The sequence below is a fragment of the Sapajus apella genome, unplaced genomic scaffold (assembly GCF_009761245.1).
Source record: "Sapajus apella isolate SASKATOON/1434 unplaced genomic scaffold, GSC_monkey_1.0 scaffold76, whole genome shotgun sequence".
NCBI classification, from domain to species: domain Eukaryota; kingdom Metazoa; phylum Chordata; class Mammalia; order Primates; family Cebidae; genus Sapajus; species Sapajus apella.
In genome coordinates, this window is record NW_022437016.1 from 1,773,664 (window position 1) to 1,786,977 (window position 13,314).

Here is a 13,314-nt window from a genome sequence, read left to right on the forward strand (position 1 = left end):
CTATGCAAACGATCTGTCTCAGTGTATTCATTCACTCATCAAATATGACCTGACCCCTCTTGAAAAAAAACACAGGTTGGCATGTTGCTTGGCTTTAGCAACAATTGCTCTGTTTGCCGTTCTTTCCTTGGTCTTCTCCTGTTGCTTCCTCTCCCCATTGCCCCTCCTTTACCTTCTCCTTCTCTTTTTTCAGAATGTGGACCAAATGATAACACAAAATCATACTAGCTATAATACTTTAACTGGAAGATGTTCATATTTTAATAGATTGTTTTAGGGTAAAGTAGACACAGACTAACTTTATGGTCTCAAGTCATGGAATTAATCGAGCACAGAATGCCCAATTATTCTACTCCAATTTACATTCCTGGGATCTTTGAAGCAAATTGTAGGCTTTAAGAAATATCTTTATTGTACATTGGACAGAATCTCTGAAACTCAGATATAAACAATAATTTTTAAAGTGACTTCAGTTATATAAATGACATTTTCAGAAGGCATAACTTGGAAGTATGTTGAATTGAGAGGCAGAGGAGATGATGTGTAGGTTTCACCCTGTCATTAACTAGCTATGTGGCTTTGGTGGGATTATTTGACCTCTCTGCACCTCAGTGGCCTGTCAATAACCCCATGGTGATGGTGTGAGGACTAAATGGTGGTTATGGATGTAAAAGTGACTTAGAGATTCCACACACATTTCCTGGGCACATACTCTGTATCAGATACAGAGCTGGAAGCTTTTACACAGTTGTCTTCTGTTCCCTTTATAGAATGCTTAATGGGTATGTATTATTAAATCCATTTTACAAGGAGGCAAGTGAGTCTTGGAAATTTAGATTGACTTTCCCAAGGCTACAGAGATAGTAGTAGTAGTTCAGCCAGGCCCCAACATAGGTCTACTCACTCAAAATTCAGTGCCCTTTCCAAATGGATAAAATTATTAGGTATTCATTGGCCCCAAGTGGGTCTTGAGTCATAGTTCAGAGGAAGTTAAAGTTTATTAGGAGGATGAACTCCATGTTCCGAACTTTTGATAAGGAAGAGATCTTACCACAGAAACACCATTACTTTCTGCCCCTTTCAACGCTGACATCACTTCTCTTCCCACATCTGACCCTAAAGCCCTTCTCTTCTTCCATGATGCCTTCAAGATTGAATTTTGCCAAAGCCAAGCTCAGAGGAGGAGGGGCCAAGCAGAGGCCACAACTTGGCTTTACTCTTGGCCTTTAAGTTAGGGAACACTATAGGCAGAACGGTTCTTATCTACTCAGTTCTGAGCTGAGCTTAGTTCCCATCTCATATGTGAGCTCTGCTTTCCATGGGTAGAGGGTGAGAGTGGGAAGAAGAAACAAGCCCTGTGCTTGGAGTCTAAAAGACGGAGTTTGCATCATGACTCCCTATTTCCTGTTTCTGTCATCTCTGAAAGTCTTAGTTTCCCTATCTACAAAATGAAGTCAACAATACATGCTTCACAAAATTGTTGTAAGAATGAATAGCATGAGAAACACCCAGAACAGTGCTTGGTACAATAAATGTTATCTTGCTTGTCTTGCTTACTTATGATACTCAAGTAAGATAAAATGAAACAGTGCTTCTTTAAAATCAAGTTCCTGCACAAAAGCAATGGTTCTGGAGGGTGTTGTTTTTCATAAGGTTTTGTTAGAGCTCCAGTTCAGCCACAGCATGTATAGGCAAATCATGCCATGTTTATAGCTTCGATTTCCTCATCAGTTACCCTATAATAGCAATATTCACTTTCGATAGTAGTTAAGAAAACTAGAAGCAATTTACACAGTGAGGCACTGGCTCAGCTGGGGCCTAAACTCAAGTCTGCCTGCTTATAAAGCCCTAGCTTTGTCCCTGATCAACAATGTGACCTTGGGTGAATTTCTGTCCCATGGACTTTGCTTTTTTTTCCTGTTTAACAATGGGTCACCAGATGTCTTCACTGGTGAATGACAGCAAATATTAACACCAGTTAGCACCAATCTTCTGTAAGCTCTTCCAACAAGACAAAGGAAGAGGGAACACTGACATCAAATTCTATAAGGTGGTATTATCTTTACAGAATTGTCTGATTAAAACCAGATGAAATCCAACATCTCTTATTAATATTGATACAACAGAATACTAACCAAACTGAACAACTATTAAAAAGACTATCCTCTACGACAAAGTAGAATTTGTCTAGTAAAGACACCTACTTTTACCATTTCTATTCTACATTGTACTGAAGGTTCTAGACAGGACAATTCAGCAAGAAAAAAAAGCATCCAGGTTAAAAAAAAAAAAGGTAATATAATCTATTTTTGTAGAGACATAATCTTATAAATGGAAAATAAAAAGGAGTCCATAAAATATTATATATACAAAAAGTTTGTATTTCAACATAATAAAAGTTATATACAGTAGAACCACAGCTAGTATTATACCAAATGGGGAAAATTAAAAAGCTTTTCCTTTAATATCTGGAAGAATAAAGTGATACACACTTTCATCCTTGTTATTCAACATAGTACTAGAAGCCTATCTAGAGAAATCAGACAAAATAAAGAAATAATGGGCATCCACATTGGAAAAAATGAAGTCAAATCATCCTTATTTGCAGATGATATGATCTTATATTTGAAGACATCTAAGACTCCACCAGAAAAACTATTGGAACTGACAAAATCAGCAAAGTTGTAGGATACAAAATCAACATACAAAACTAAGTAGCATTTCTTCATGCCAGTAGTGAACAATATGAAAAAGAAATCAAGAAAGTTATCCCATTTACAATTGCTACAAATAAAATGGAATAAACTTAACTGGAGCCGAAAGATTGCTACAAAATAAAATATAAAATATTGATGGAAGAAATTGAAGAGGACACATAAAAATAGGAAAGATATTCCATGTTCATAGGTTGAAAGAATAAATAAAATGTCCATACTACCCAAAGCAATCTATAGATTCAATGCAATCCCTATCAAAATACCAATGATATTTGTATTAGTCCATTTTCATGCCACTGATAAGGACAAACCCGAGACTGGAAGAAAAAGAGGTTTAAAGGACTTACAGTTCCACATGGCTGGGGAGACCTCAAAATAATGGCAGAAGGCAAGAAATAACAAGTCACATCTTACATGGATTGCAGCAGGGTAGATAACTCCTACAGGGGAACTACTCTTTATAAAATTATTAGATCTTGTGAGACTTATCTAATCTCACGAGAACAGCGTGGGAAAGAATTCCCCCCATGATTCAATTACCTCCCACTGGGCCCCTCCTACAACACATGGGATTTCAAGATGAGATTTAGATGGAGACATGGCCAAACCATATCAACATTCTTCAGAGAAACAACAACAAAAAAAATCCTAAAATTCCTGTAAAACCACAAAAGACCCAAAGTAGCCAAAACTAACCTGAACAAAGAGAACAAAATGGGAGGAATAACATTGCCTAACTTCAAATTATATTACAGAGCTATAGTAATAAAAACAACATGGTACTATCATAAAAACAGACACATATAGCAACAGAACACAATACAGACCTCAGAAATAAATCCACACATCCACAGTTAATTCATTTTCAACAAAGGTGCCAAGAACACACATTGTGGAAAAAACAGTCACTTCAATAAATGGTGCTGAGAAAACTGGGTATCTATATATCATAGAAACAAACTAGAGTGCTATCTTTGCCATATGCAAAAATCAAATCAAAATAATTTAAAGAGTTACATCTAAGACTTCAAATTATGAGACCACTATAAGAAAACACTGGGGAAACTCTCCAGGACATTGGTCTTGGCAAAGATTTCTTGAATAATAGCCCAAAAGCACAGGTAACCAAAGAAAACAACTGAACAAATGGGATTATAGCAAGTGAAAACTGCACAGCAAAGGACACAATAAGGTGAAAAGACAACCCACAGAATGGGAGAAAATATTTGCAAGTTACCCATCTGTCAAGGGATTAATTATCAGAATATATAAGAAGCTCAAACAACTCAATAGGAAAAAGAATCAAATAACCCCATTTAAAAATGGGCAAAAGATCTGAATAGACATTTCTCAAAAGAAGACATAAAAATGGCAAACAGGTTTTTAAAAAAGTACTCAACATCATTGATCGTCAGAGAAATGCAAATCAAAACTACAATAAGATATCATCTCATTCCAGTTAAAATGGCTTTTATCTGAAAGTCAGGCAGTAACAAATGCTGACAAAACGTGGAGAAAGGGAAACCCTTATATGTTATTGGTGGAAATGTAAATTAATACAACCACTATCAAGAACAATATGGAGGTTCCTCAAAACACTAAAGATAGAACTACCATATGATCCAGTTATCCAAAGGAAGGTATGTACCCAAAATAAAGGAAATCAGTATGTTGAAGAGACAGCCGTACTCCCATGTTTATTTTAGCACTATTCACAATAGCCAAGATGTAGAAACAACCTGTGTCCATCAGCAGATGAATGGATAAAGAAAATGTGGTACATATACACAATGGAATAGTATTCAACCATTAAAAAAAAAAAAGGGATCCTACCGTTGGCAACAACATGGATCGAACTGGAGGATATTATGTTAAGTGAAATAGCCAGGCACAGAAAGACAAATTTTGCATGTATTCACTCATTTGTGAGAAATAAAATTAAGAAAAAAGAAATGAACTCATGGAGATAATGAATAGAATGATAGTTGTTGCCAGATGTTGGGAAGGGCAGTGGAGAAGAAGGGGAAAAGTGGGGATGGTTAACGGGCACAAAAATATAATTAGACAAAATGAATAACATCTAGTATTTGATAGCAAAAGAGAGTGACTACAGTCAACAACAACTTATTGTACATATAAAATTAACTAAAATAGCATAATTTAAAAGTTCATAACACAAAGAAATAATAAATGCTTGCGGTGACAGATACCTCATTTACCCTGACGTGATTATTACACACTGCATACTTGTCTCAAAATATCTCATGTACCTCATACATATATACACTTACTATGTACCCATAAAAATTAGAAACAAAAAATTAATTAAAAAATAAGTTCAGTCAAGCACGTTACAAGATTAACATACAAAAATCAATTGCATTTCTATTTACTAGCCATGAAAAATCAGAAAATAAAATTTAAATACTCCACATTCCCTTGTGTGGTATGAAAAAACCATATTTACAGAATCAAAACTAAAATCACTTAGGAATAAATTTAACAAAAGAAGCATAAGATTTGAACACTGGAAACTACAGAATATAATGCAAAGAAATTAAAGAAAGCCTGCATAAATGTGAAGACATCCTGTGTTCATGGACTGGAAGATTTAACACTGTTAAATTAGAAATATTCCCACATTTATCTGTAGATTCAAAATCTCTATTGAAATATTCAATGATTTGTGGGGTTTTGTTTTTTTTTTTTTTTTGGTTTTTTTTTTTTTTTTGAGACTGAGTTTCACTCATGTTACCCAGGCTGGAGTGCAATGGCGCGATCTCGGCTCACCGCAACCTCCGCCTCCTGGGTTCAGGCAATTCTCCTGCCTCAGCCTCCTGAGTAGCTGGGATTACAGGCACACACCACCATGCCCAGCTAATTTTTTGTATTTTTAGTAGAGACGGGGTTTCACCATGTTGACCAGGATGGTCTCGATCTCTTGACCTCGTGATCCACCCGCCTCGGCCTCCCAAAGTGCTGGGATTACAGGCTTGAGCCACCACGCCCGGCCTCAATGATTTGTTTTACAGAAATTGACAAGCTGCTCCTAAAATTTATATGTAAATGAAAGGTATCCAGAATAGCCAAAACAATATTTAAAAAGAAAACAAAGCTATAGTACTTATACATTCTGATTTCAAAATTTATTACAGAGCTGTAGTAATCAAGACTGCCAGACATTAGTATGAGGATAGACACAGATCAATGGAATAAAATTGACAACCCAGAAATAAACTCATAGGTTTATGGTCAATTGTTTTCAAGGAGGGTACCAAGGAAATTCAGTGGGGACAGATACTCTCTGTAACAAAAGACACTTCAACAAATGGGACACTTGGGTAGCCTTGTCAAGTGAATAAAGTAGGACCCCTATCATACTGTATACAAAAATTAAAATAGGTCATTAAATATCTAAATGTAAAAGCTAAAACTATAAAACCCTTAGGAGACACAACAGAAAATCTTTATGACCTTGGATTCTGCAGTAGTTTTCCTCGATATTACATTAAAAGGATAAGCAAACAAAAAACATACATAAATTGGACTTTATCAAAATTTAAAACTTTTATGCCTCAAAGAACACTATCAAGAAAGTCAAAACAACTCACATACTTAGATAAAATATTTATAGATTTCATATCTATCTCATAAAGGTATAATATCTAGAATATATAAAGCAGCATTACAACTGAACAATTTACAAAGCACAATTTTAAAATGGACAAAAGATTTAGACATTTCTCTAAAGAATATATTCAAATGGCAAATAAGCAGATGAAAATGTGTTTGACGTCATGTTATTAGGAGAATGCAAATAAAAACCACAATGAGACACCACTTCATACCCACTAAAATAGCTATAGTCAAAAAGACACAAAATATCAAGTATTAGCAAGGATATGGAGCAATTAGTGCAGCCACATTGGAAAATAGTTTGGTAGTTCCTCTCAAAGTTATACACCAAGCTATCATAGTACCCAGCAATTCCACTCCTAGCTGTCTAACCAAGAGAACTGAAAACATATCTCCACAGACAGACTTGCATAAAAATTTTCATAGCAGCATTATTCATAACAGACAAAAAGGGAAAATTATCCAGTATCCATCAACTAATGAATGAATAAACAAAAAGTGGTATATCTAAATAACTGAATATTATTTGCCATAAAAAGGAATGAAATCCTTATTCAAGCTACGATATTCACTGAGCCTTGAAAACATGCGAAGTGAAAGAATCCAGACAGGACATATTCTGTATGATTCCATTTATATGAAATGTCTACAATAGGCAAATTCCTAGAGATAAAAAGTAGATTAGTGGTTGCCAGGAGTTGGGAGGAGGGGGCAATGGAAATGACTGTTAGTGGGTTACAGGGTTCTTTTTTGGGTGATGAAAATGTTCTGGAATTAGTTGTGATGGCTGCACAACTCTGTTAATATCTATAACATAAAATCCACTGAATTGTAGCCTTAAAAAGGTGAATTTCATGGTATGTGAATTATATGTCAAACAGAAAAACCAAAACCAATGGAGTCGGTTAGAAGGATCCTGTCTTGATAATGTTGACATGGTTCTCCCTTATCTTTATTTATTTATTTTTTATTTCTGAGTTTGAGCAACACCTCCCACCCCAACCCTTGTGCCATATTTCCTCATTTAAGTAGAAAGTGTTACTCATAGATGAAACAGGGAACCTTCAATGAAACCTTAAGTGAATAGCTATGCGTTTAAAAAATTTTTTTAAACGTAGGAATCCGCAGATCGCAAAGGAACGATATGGTGCAGAGTTTAGGGTCATGGATGTACAAGTGGGGAAAGTTCTTTGTTTAGAGATCGCCTCTGCTGCTTGCAGGCTTGTGTGAGTATTCGGTCTCCTCCAGCCTTAGTTTCTTTGTCAGTAAAATAAATATAGTTCCACCTGCCACACTGAGCTGTTAGGAAGATTCTTCAGTGTAGATAAGATGCCCTTAGCCTATGTCTTGACAAATGGTAACAGCACAATACATAGTTATTATAGAACAACGATTCTTAATGATCCTCATCAGCATTTTCTATTTTTTGGCTAAACAGAAATAACTGTATTAAATCTAGTAGGGGGATTCACCTTGAACTTCTGGCGTGTTCCCAACAATGTGCTCATCCTCTTCTGTCTGCCTGAAATATTTTCTCCCCAGTTCCTTCCCCCACCTCCTTTTCCATGAAGTTCTCTTTTTAAATTTTGACTGCACCCCAAGTGCTACGCTTCAAATACCATTTACCCAGCTCTATTTTTCCTTCATAAGATTTATAATCTTCTTTATATAATTATTTATTATATTTATTGAATTTGTCACTCCTACTTAAATACAAAATTCATGAGAACAGGATTTAGTCTGTTTTATTTGCTAATATATCCCCAGTGCCAAAAACCATGCCAGACCACATAGTAGAACCTCAAAAAATGTTTTTTGAATATATATGTGTATGTGTAAAATACACATATGTGTGTATACAAGTATACACATATATATGTACACACATATGTATATATTTGTTTGTATGTATATACACACACATATACAAAATCTATGCACCTAGATTGTGGTCTTTCCTACATAAAGACTACCCATGGCAACTCACTCTTAGAATATGATTTCTTTCCTCTTCATCTGGGGCCATGTGATTTTTTTTCTATCCAGTGAACTGTCGGGTAAGATGTGGTGTGCCTTCTCCAACCGTCTCTTACCCTTCCATGAAGATCACATAGGCCAATGTATTCCAGAAGGTATAGTTGTGATTCAATAAAGCCTCCATCAGTGTAGATCCCTGAATAACTGTTGGAATAGAGCTCCCAGCCAACCTGTGGTATATATGTCCAGGGAGTGATGATTAAGGCTTTGTTATGTTGTACACTAAAGTTTTTGTGTTAACTCAGGAAAGCTAGCCTATCCTGACTTATACACACCTCATTCACAGATGGAAGACAATAGGGAAAACCCGATCCTAGAACTATTGATCACACAACCATGTATTTTGCACATATTTTAAGTCAGGCATCTTGCTAGGGACTTTATACGAATTGCCTCTGATATCCCTGTTGGCCTGCTATATAATGGTTATATTCACCATTTTATAATTAAAGAAACTAAAAGCTCTGATTTTGCCATGATTTGTTCAAGCTCATCTAACTGGTAACCGACAAGCCAGGCTTTAAACCCAGCCTGATTCTAAATACTACTCTCTTTCTGCTACAATTTGAGCCCCCATGGGACATTTTTAAGCACTGCACTTCATATACAAAACCTTTGAACAGATGAAGCACATATAATGTGCTATGAAGCCATCTAACTTTACCACAATCCCATGAGGTAGGTTTTATTATTATCTTATTTTTACATAGGAAGAAATGGGAACACAGTGAGCTGCAGTGACTTGTCCAGTATGTCCTGGCTAGAATACACAGAGCAATGATTCAAACCCAAACAGCCTGGTTTCAGAGCCAGAGCTCTTAACTTTCTGCCATTCCACATCTCAATTCTTAACTCAAGCTATGCAACAATAATTCCATATTCTTCCTGTAAAGCACAGAGAAAGGAGAATTTCTTACCTTACAAGGGGCAGGTGTAGGAAAATCACCAGGTTTATACTGTGAAATAAAGAATGTCTGAAATGAAAGCTCAATGCTTTACTATAAATTCACTGTTGAATCTCTGAGCCAATAGGTTCAAAGAGGTCAGTAGGTTTGGTGATAATATAGGAACAATGGGATAATATTATCTTCCTTGGGTTACAGGGAAGTTCTAGCTTTTTACCTCAACAGGCCTTATCCTCCTAGGATTGCTCTTTAAGAGTAATTGTCAAGTGTGTGTGTGTGTGTGTGTGTGTGTGTGTGTGTGTGTGTGTGTGTGTGTTCATATATACAATTTGCATATGGAATTCTAAAGTAAATTTCTAATTAATATTACCCCAGTCACTGGATATCTCCTTTGGATGTCCAAAGACATCTTAAACTCCTACCTTCATACTTCTCACATCCCCCAAAATGGCTCTTCCTGTCATCCTTCTCATCACGAATGGCAGTAGCATCCATTGAGTCACTCAGTCACGCCCTGGGTATCATCCTCAACACTTCCTTCTGTCTCACTCCCATATTAAATCAGTTTCCAAGCTCTGTTAAGCCCATACTTTAATGGTCTCAATCTGCTTTTTCCTCCATTGCAACTGCTCTAGTTCAGGCTGCAATCATTTCTCACCTGGCCAATTACAGTCATCTCCCAGCCAGTCTCTCAGGCTTCCTCCTTACATCCCACACCACCCTAATCTGTTCACCACACTTCTCCAAGGATCTTTTTCTGAAATGGTTATCCAGTGCTGCCTTACCTTTGCTCAAAGCTCTTCCATCTCTCTCCACCACCCATAACATAAAATCTGTTCAAAGACCTGGAACCAACCAAATGCCCATTGACGATAGACTGGATAGGGAAAATGTGGCACATATACACCATGGAATATTATGCAGCCATCAAAAACGATGAGTTTGTGTCCTTTGTAGGGACATGGATGAACCTGGAAACCATCATTCTCAGCAAACTGACAGAAGAGCAGAAGATCAAACACCCCATGTTCTCACTCATAGGCGGGTGTTGAACAATGAGAACATATGGACACAGGGAGGGGAGCACTACACACTAGGGTCAGTTGGGGGGAAATAGGGCAGGGACGGTGGGGGGTGGGGAGCTGGGGAGAGATAGCAAGGGGAGAGATGCCAGATGTAGGTGATGGGGAGGAAGGCAGCAAATCACACTGCCACGTGTGTACCTGTGCAACAATCTTGCATGTTCTTCACATGTACCCCAAAACCTAGAATGCAATAAAATAAATAAATGGGAAAAAAAAATCTATTCTCCCTAAGCTGGTTCACAAAGGGATGTGAAATCAGGACTTTATCTCCCTAACTCCTGCCATTCTCCTCTTAACTTCTCAGCCTTCATTATATGCTTCAGCAATACCAAACAACATATTGTTTCTCAAGCACGCCCATGTTCCTCAGCCTATGGGCTTTTGCTGTGTTCCTGCTGCATGCTCTCTCTGCCTGTAATGCCTGTCACCCCTCTGGGGAACTTCCACTCTTTCACATCCCACCCTCTGGGAAGCCTTCTCCAACACTTGAATTAAACTAACGTAAGGGGTATAGTTTCAGTATGAAGAAAAAGAGCTGTCCCCCTTCTGTGCTTTTCTTGGTGTCTTGCAAAGAACTTCATTATAGCTACATTATGTTTCCTAAACTATCCTCTCCGCTAGGCTGTGAGCTCCTGAAAGGCCAGCGCTGAATTTTATCTGTCTGTTTTCTTGAGACAGGGTCTTAGGGTCTTGCAATTCTGTTACCTCAACCCCTGAGTAGCTGGGACTACAGATGCATGCCACCATGACCAGATTTCTTTTTTCTTTTTTTTTTTTTTTGAGAGACAGGGTTTTATTATGTTGCCCAGGCTGGCTTGAACTCCTGGCCTAAAGCTATCTTCTCACCTCTGCCTTCCAAAGTGCTGAGATTACAGGTGGCAGCCACCATTCCCAGCCATTTTCTGTCTTTACATAGCCAGAATCTGACACATAGCAGAGGAATATTAAAGATATGTCGAATACGTAAACAAGTTAGTGATTGAATATATACTTGTCAGTGTGTGGACATTATGACAAATACCACAATGTATATCTGTATAAACATTTTATATAAATACAAAATTTTAAACATATGTGTGTGTGTGTGTATAGTCCTGTAATCATTGTAAAATATCAGTAAAGGCTTAGCAGAGTGACTAACCCACAGCATTCATTATGTTGGTTATAATTATCTTCCTTGAGAGCAGTTATGTGGTCCATTCAAGTATGGATGTTTGTGCTAAAGCATATCCCTGAGTACTGAGTATTCATGTAGCTGTGTGTATGTCGTGTGTGTGGGGATGGGGGTAAAATATGAGAAATCGCATGACTATCATATGGAGTGCTGTGTGCCAGTTGGGTCTCCAGAGAGCCTTTACACTGGGCAATTTTGTTTCTGTTTTGCTGTTTGTTTGCCATCTCTTACTCCTTTGATGCTTGCTCTCTGGGCCATACTGCTAGGGTCTCTGCTTGCTTATAGGGACCAACTTACAATTTCTTCCCATCATTCATGTGTCTGATGAGTAAGTGTGAGGCACAATGGGTGCTATGTGTCTGATCTCCATTTTCCTGAGAAACATGCAAAGGAGGTGCCTCTTCAACCCCACTGTGCAGACTATATGAACAGGTTCGGAGTGGGTGCAGTCACTATGGAGGGACACCTGCCTGAGATGTGGCAGAGCACAAATTTAAAATCCAAGTCTGTCTGTCTCCACCATGATGGCTGCACCCTCTGTATCATGCTGTCCCTCTTTACTACAGCCAGCAAGTTTGATTGCTGCTTTGAACTCGGGCAACCCTGTACAGCCTTCATCTAATATCTCAGAGTCTCATACACCATCTGGCTCCCTTTGCCCCATGAAGATAAGCCTCTCTGGTCGACTGGACACATCAGTCTTAGAAACCTTGAGTTACCAGAATGGGGGCAACTGGCTGGCTGGGCACGGTTGGGGCATCCAGCCCTGATAAGACCTCGCCACGGCTGGACAAGCTCTCAGAGACGTAAGGCTTTGCGTAAGCACAAGATTAGAAGAACACATTATTACAGTATTTATTTTCTTACAGGTATTGACATAAAAGGGGGAAAAGGAGATTCCCAGGAGAGAGATAACACCCAGGGGTACTTTTTGTGACTTGGTTTTGAATACATAGTTACTAAAGAAATTAAATTAGTATTAATAGTAAATAATAACAATACAAGCCGTGAGTTGTCAGCTGGAAGCAGCTGCAGTTTCAATTTACTTACACATGAAACTAAGGATGATGGCGCAAATTTAAAAGTAAGCAAGCAAACAAACAAACACAAACCCACTTTGCTCTATGGATTACACTAAATGCAGATTCAGGAGAGTGGTTGTGTTTTAGGAGAGATGGTGGGGACAGAATGGAGCTGAGAAGGCCACTTGATGAGTAGTCTTCAAGTGTGTCTTTAATTTTAATTTCTTTTAGGAGAAAACAAAGAGCTCTGAAGCAAATGCAACAGTACTAACATGCAGTAATCCTGCATAATGACACATGGTGGCTTATTGTACTTTCTCCATACTTTATTTCAGTATTCATGATTAAAACAAATGAACACATCTCTGACACCTATCAATTTACACTTTGCAAAGTGTATTGCACAAATAACATTGAAAGCAAGACAAAGCAGGGTTTAGTGCCCACATTTTATATTCAGATAATTTGATGTTTGCAGCAAGGGTGGGAAGGGGGCTTTTGAATCAAGGACGCATAGTGGAAGAGTGATAGAGTTGGCACTTAATCAACTGCTGGTCCAGGGTTCCTTGTGCTGCTTTCACCTTGACTTTGAAGACAAAACTGTTCCCCCTCTTGCAGAAAAATCTCTGTGAGGTTTGCATTGGTCCAAGGACTAAGATGGCACTAAGGCATTTTGGATCTCTAGCTTCTTGGCCAGTCCAGCCACCTTCACTTATCTCTGTTCTGCAACAATGAGTC

At 37.9% G+C, this 13,314-nt stretch overlaps 1 protein-coding gene across 4 annotated transcripts in view; it reads right to left on the reverse strand.

The window, feature by feature from the left end:
- Positions 1 to 13,314, reverse strand: part of ASTN2 (astrotactin 2) — a 948,324-nt gene that overhangs the window by 27,707 nt on the left and 907,303 nt on the right. The window lies entirely within an intron of this gene.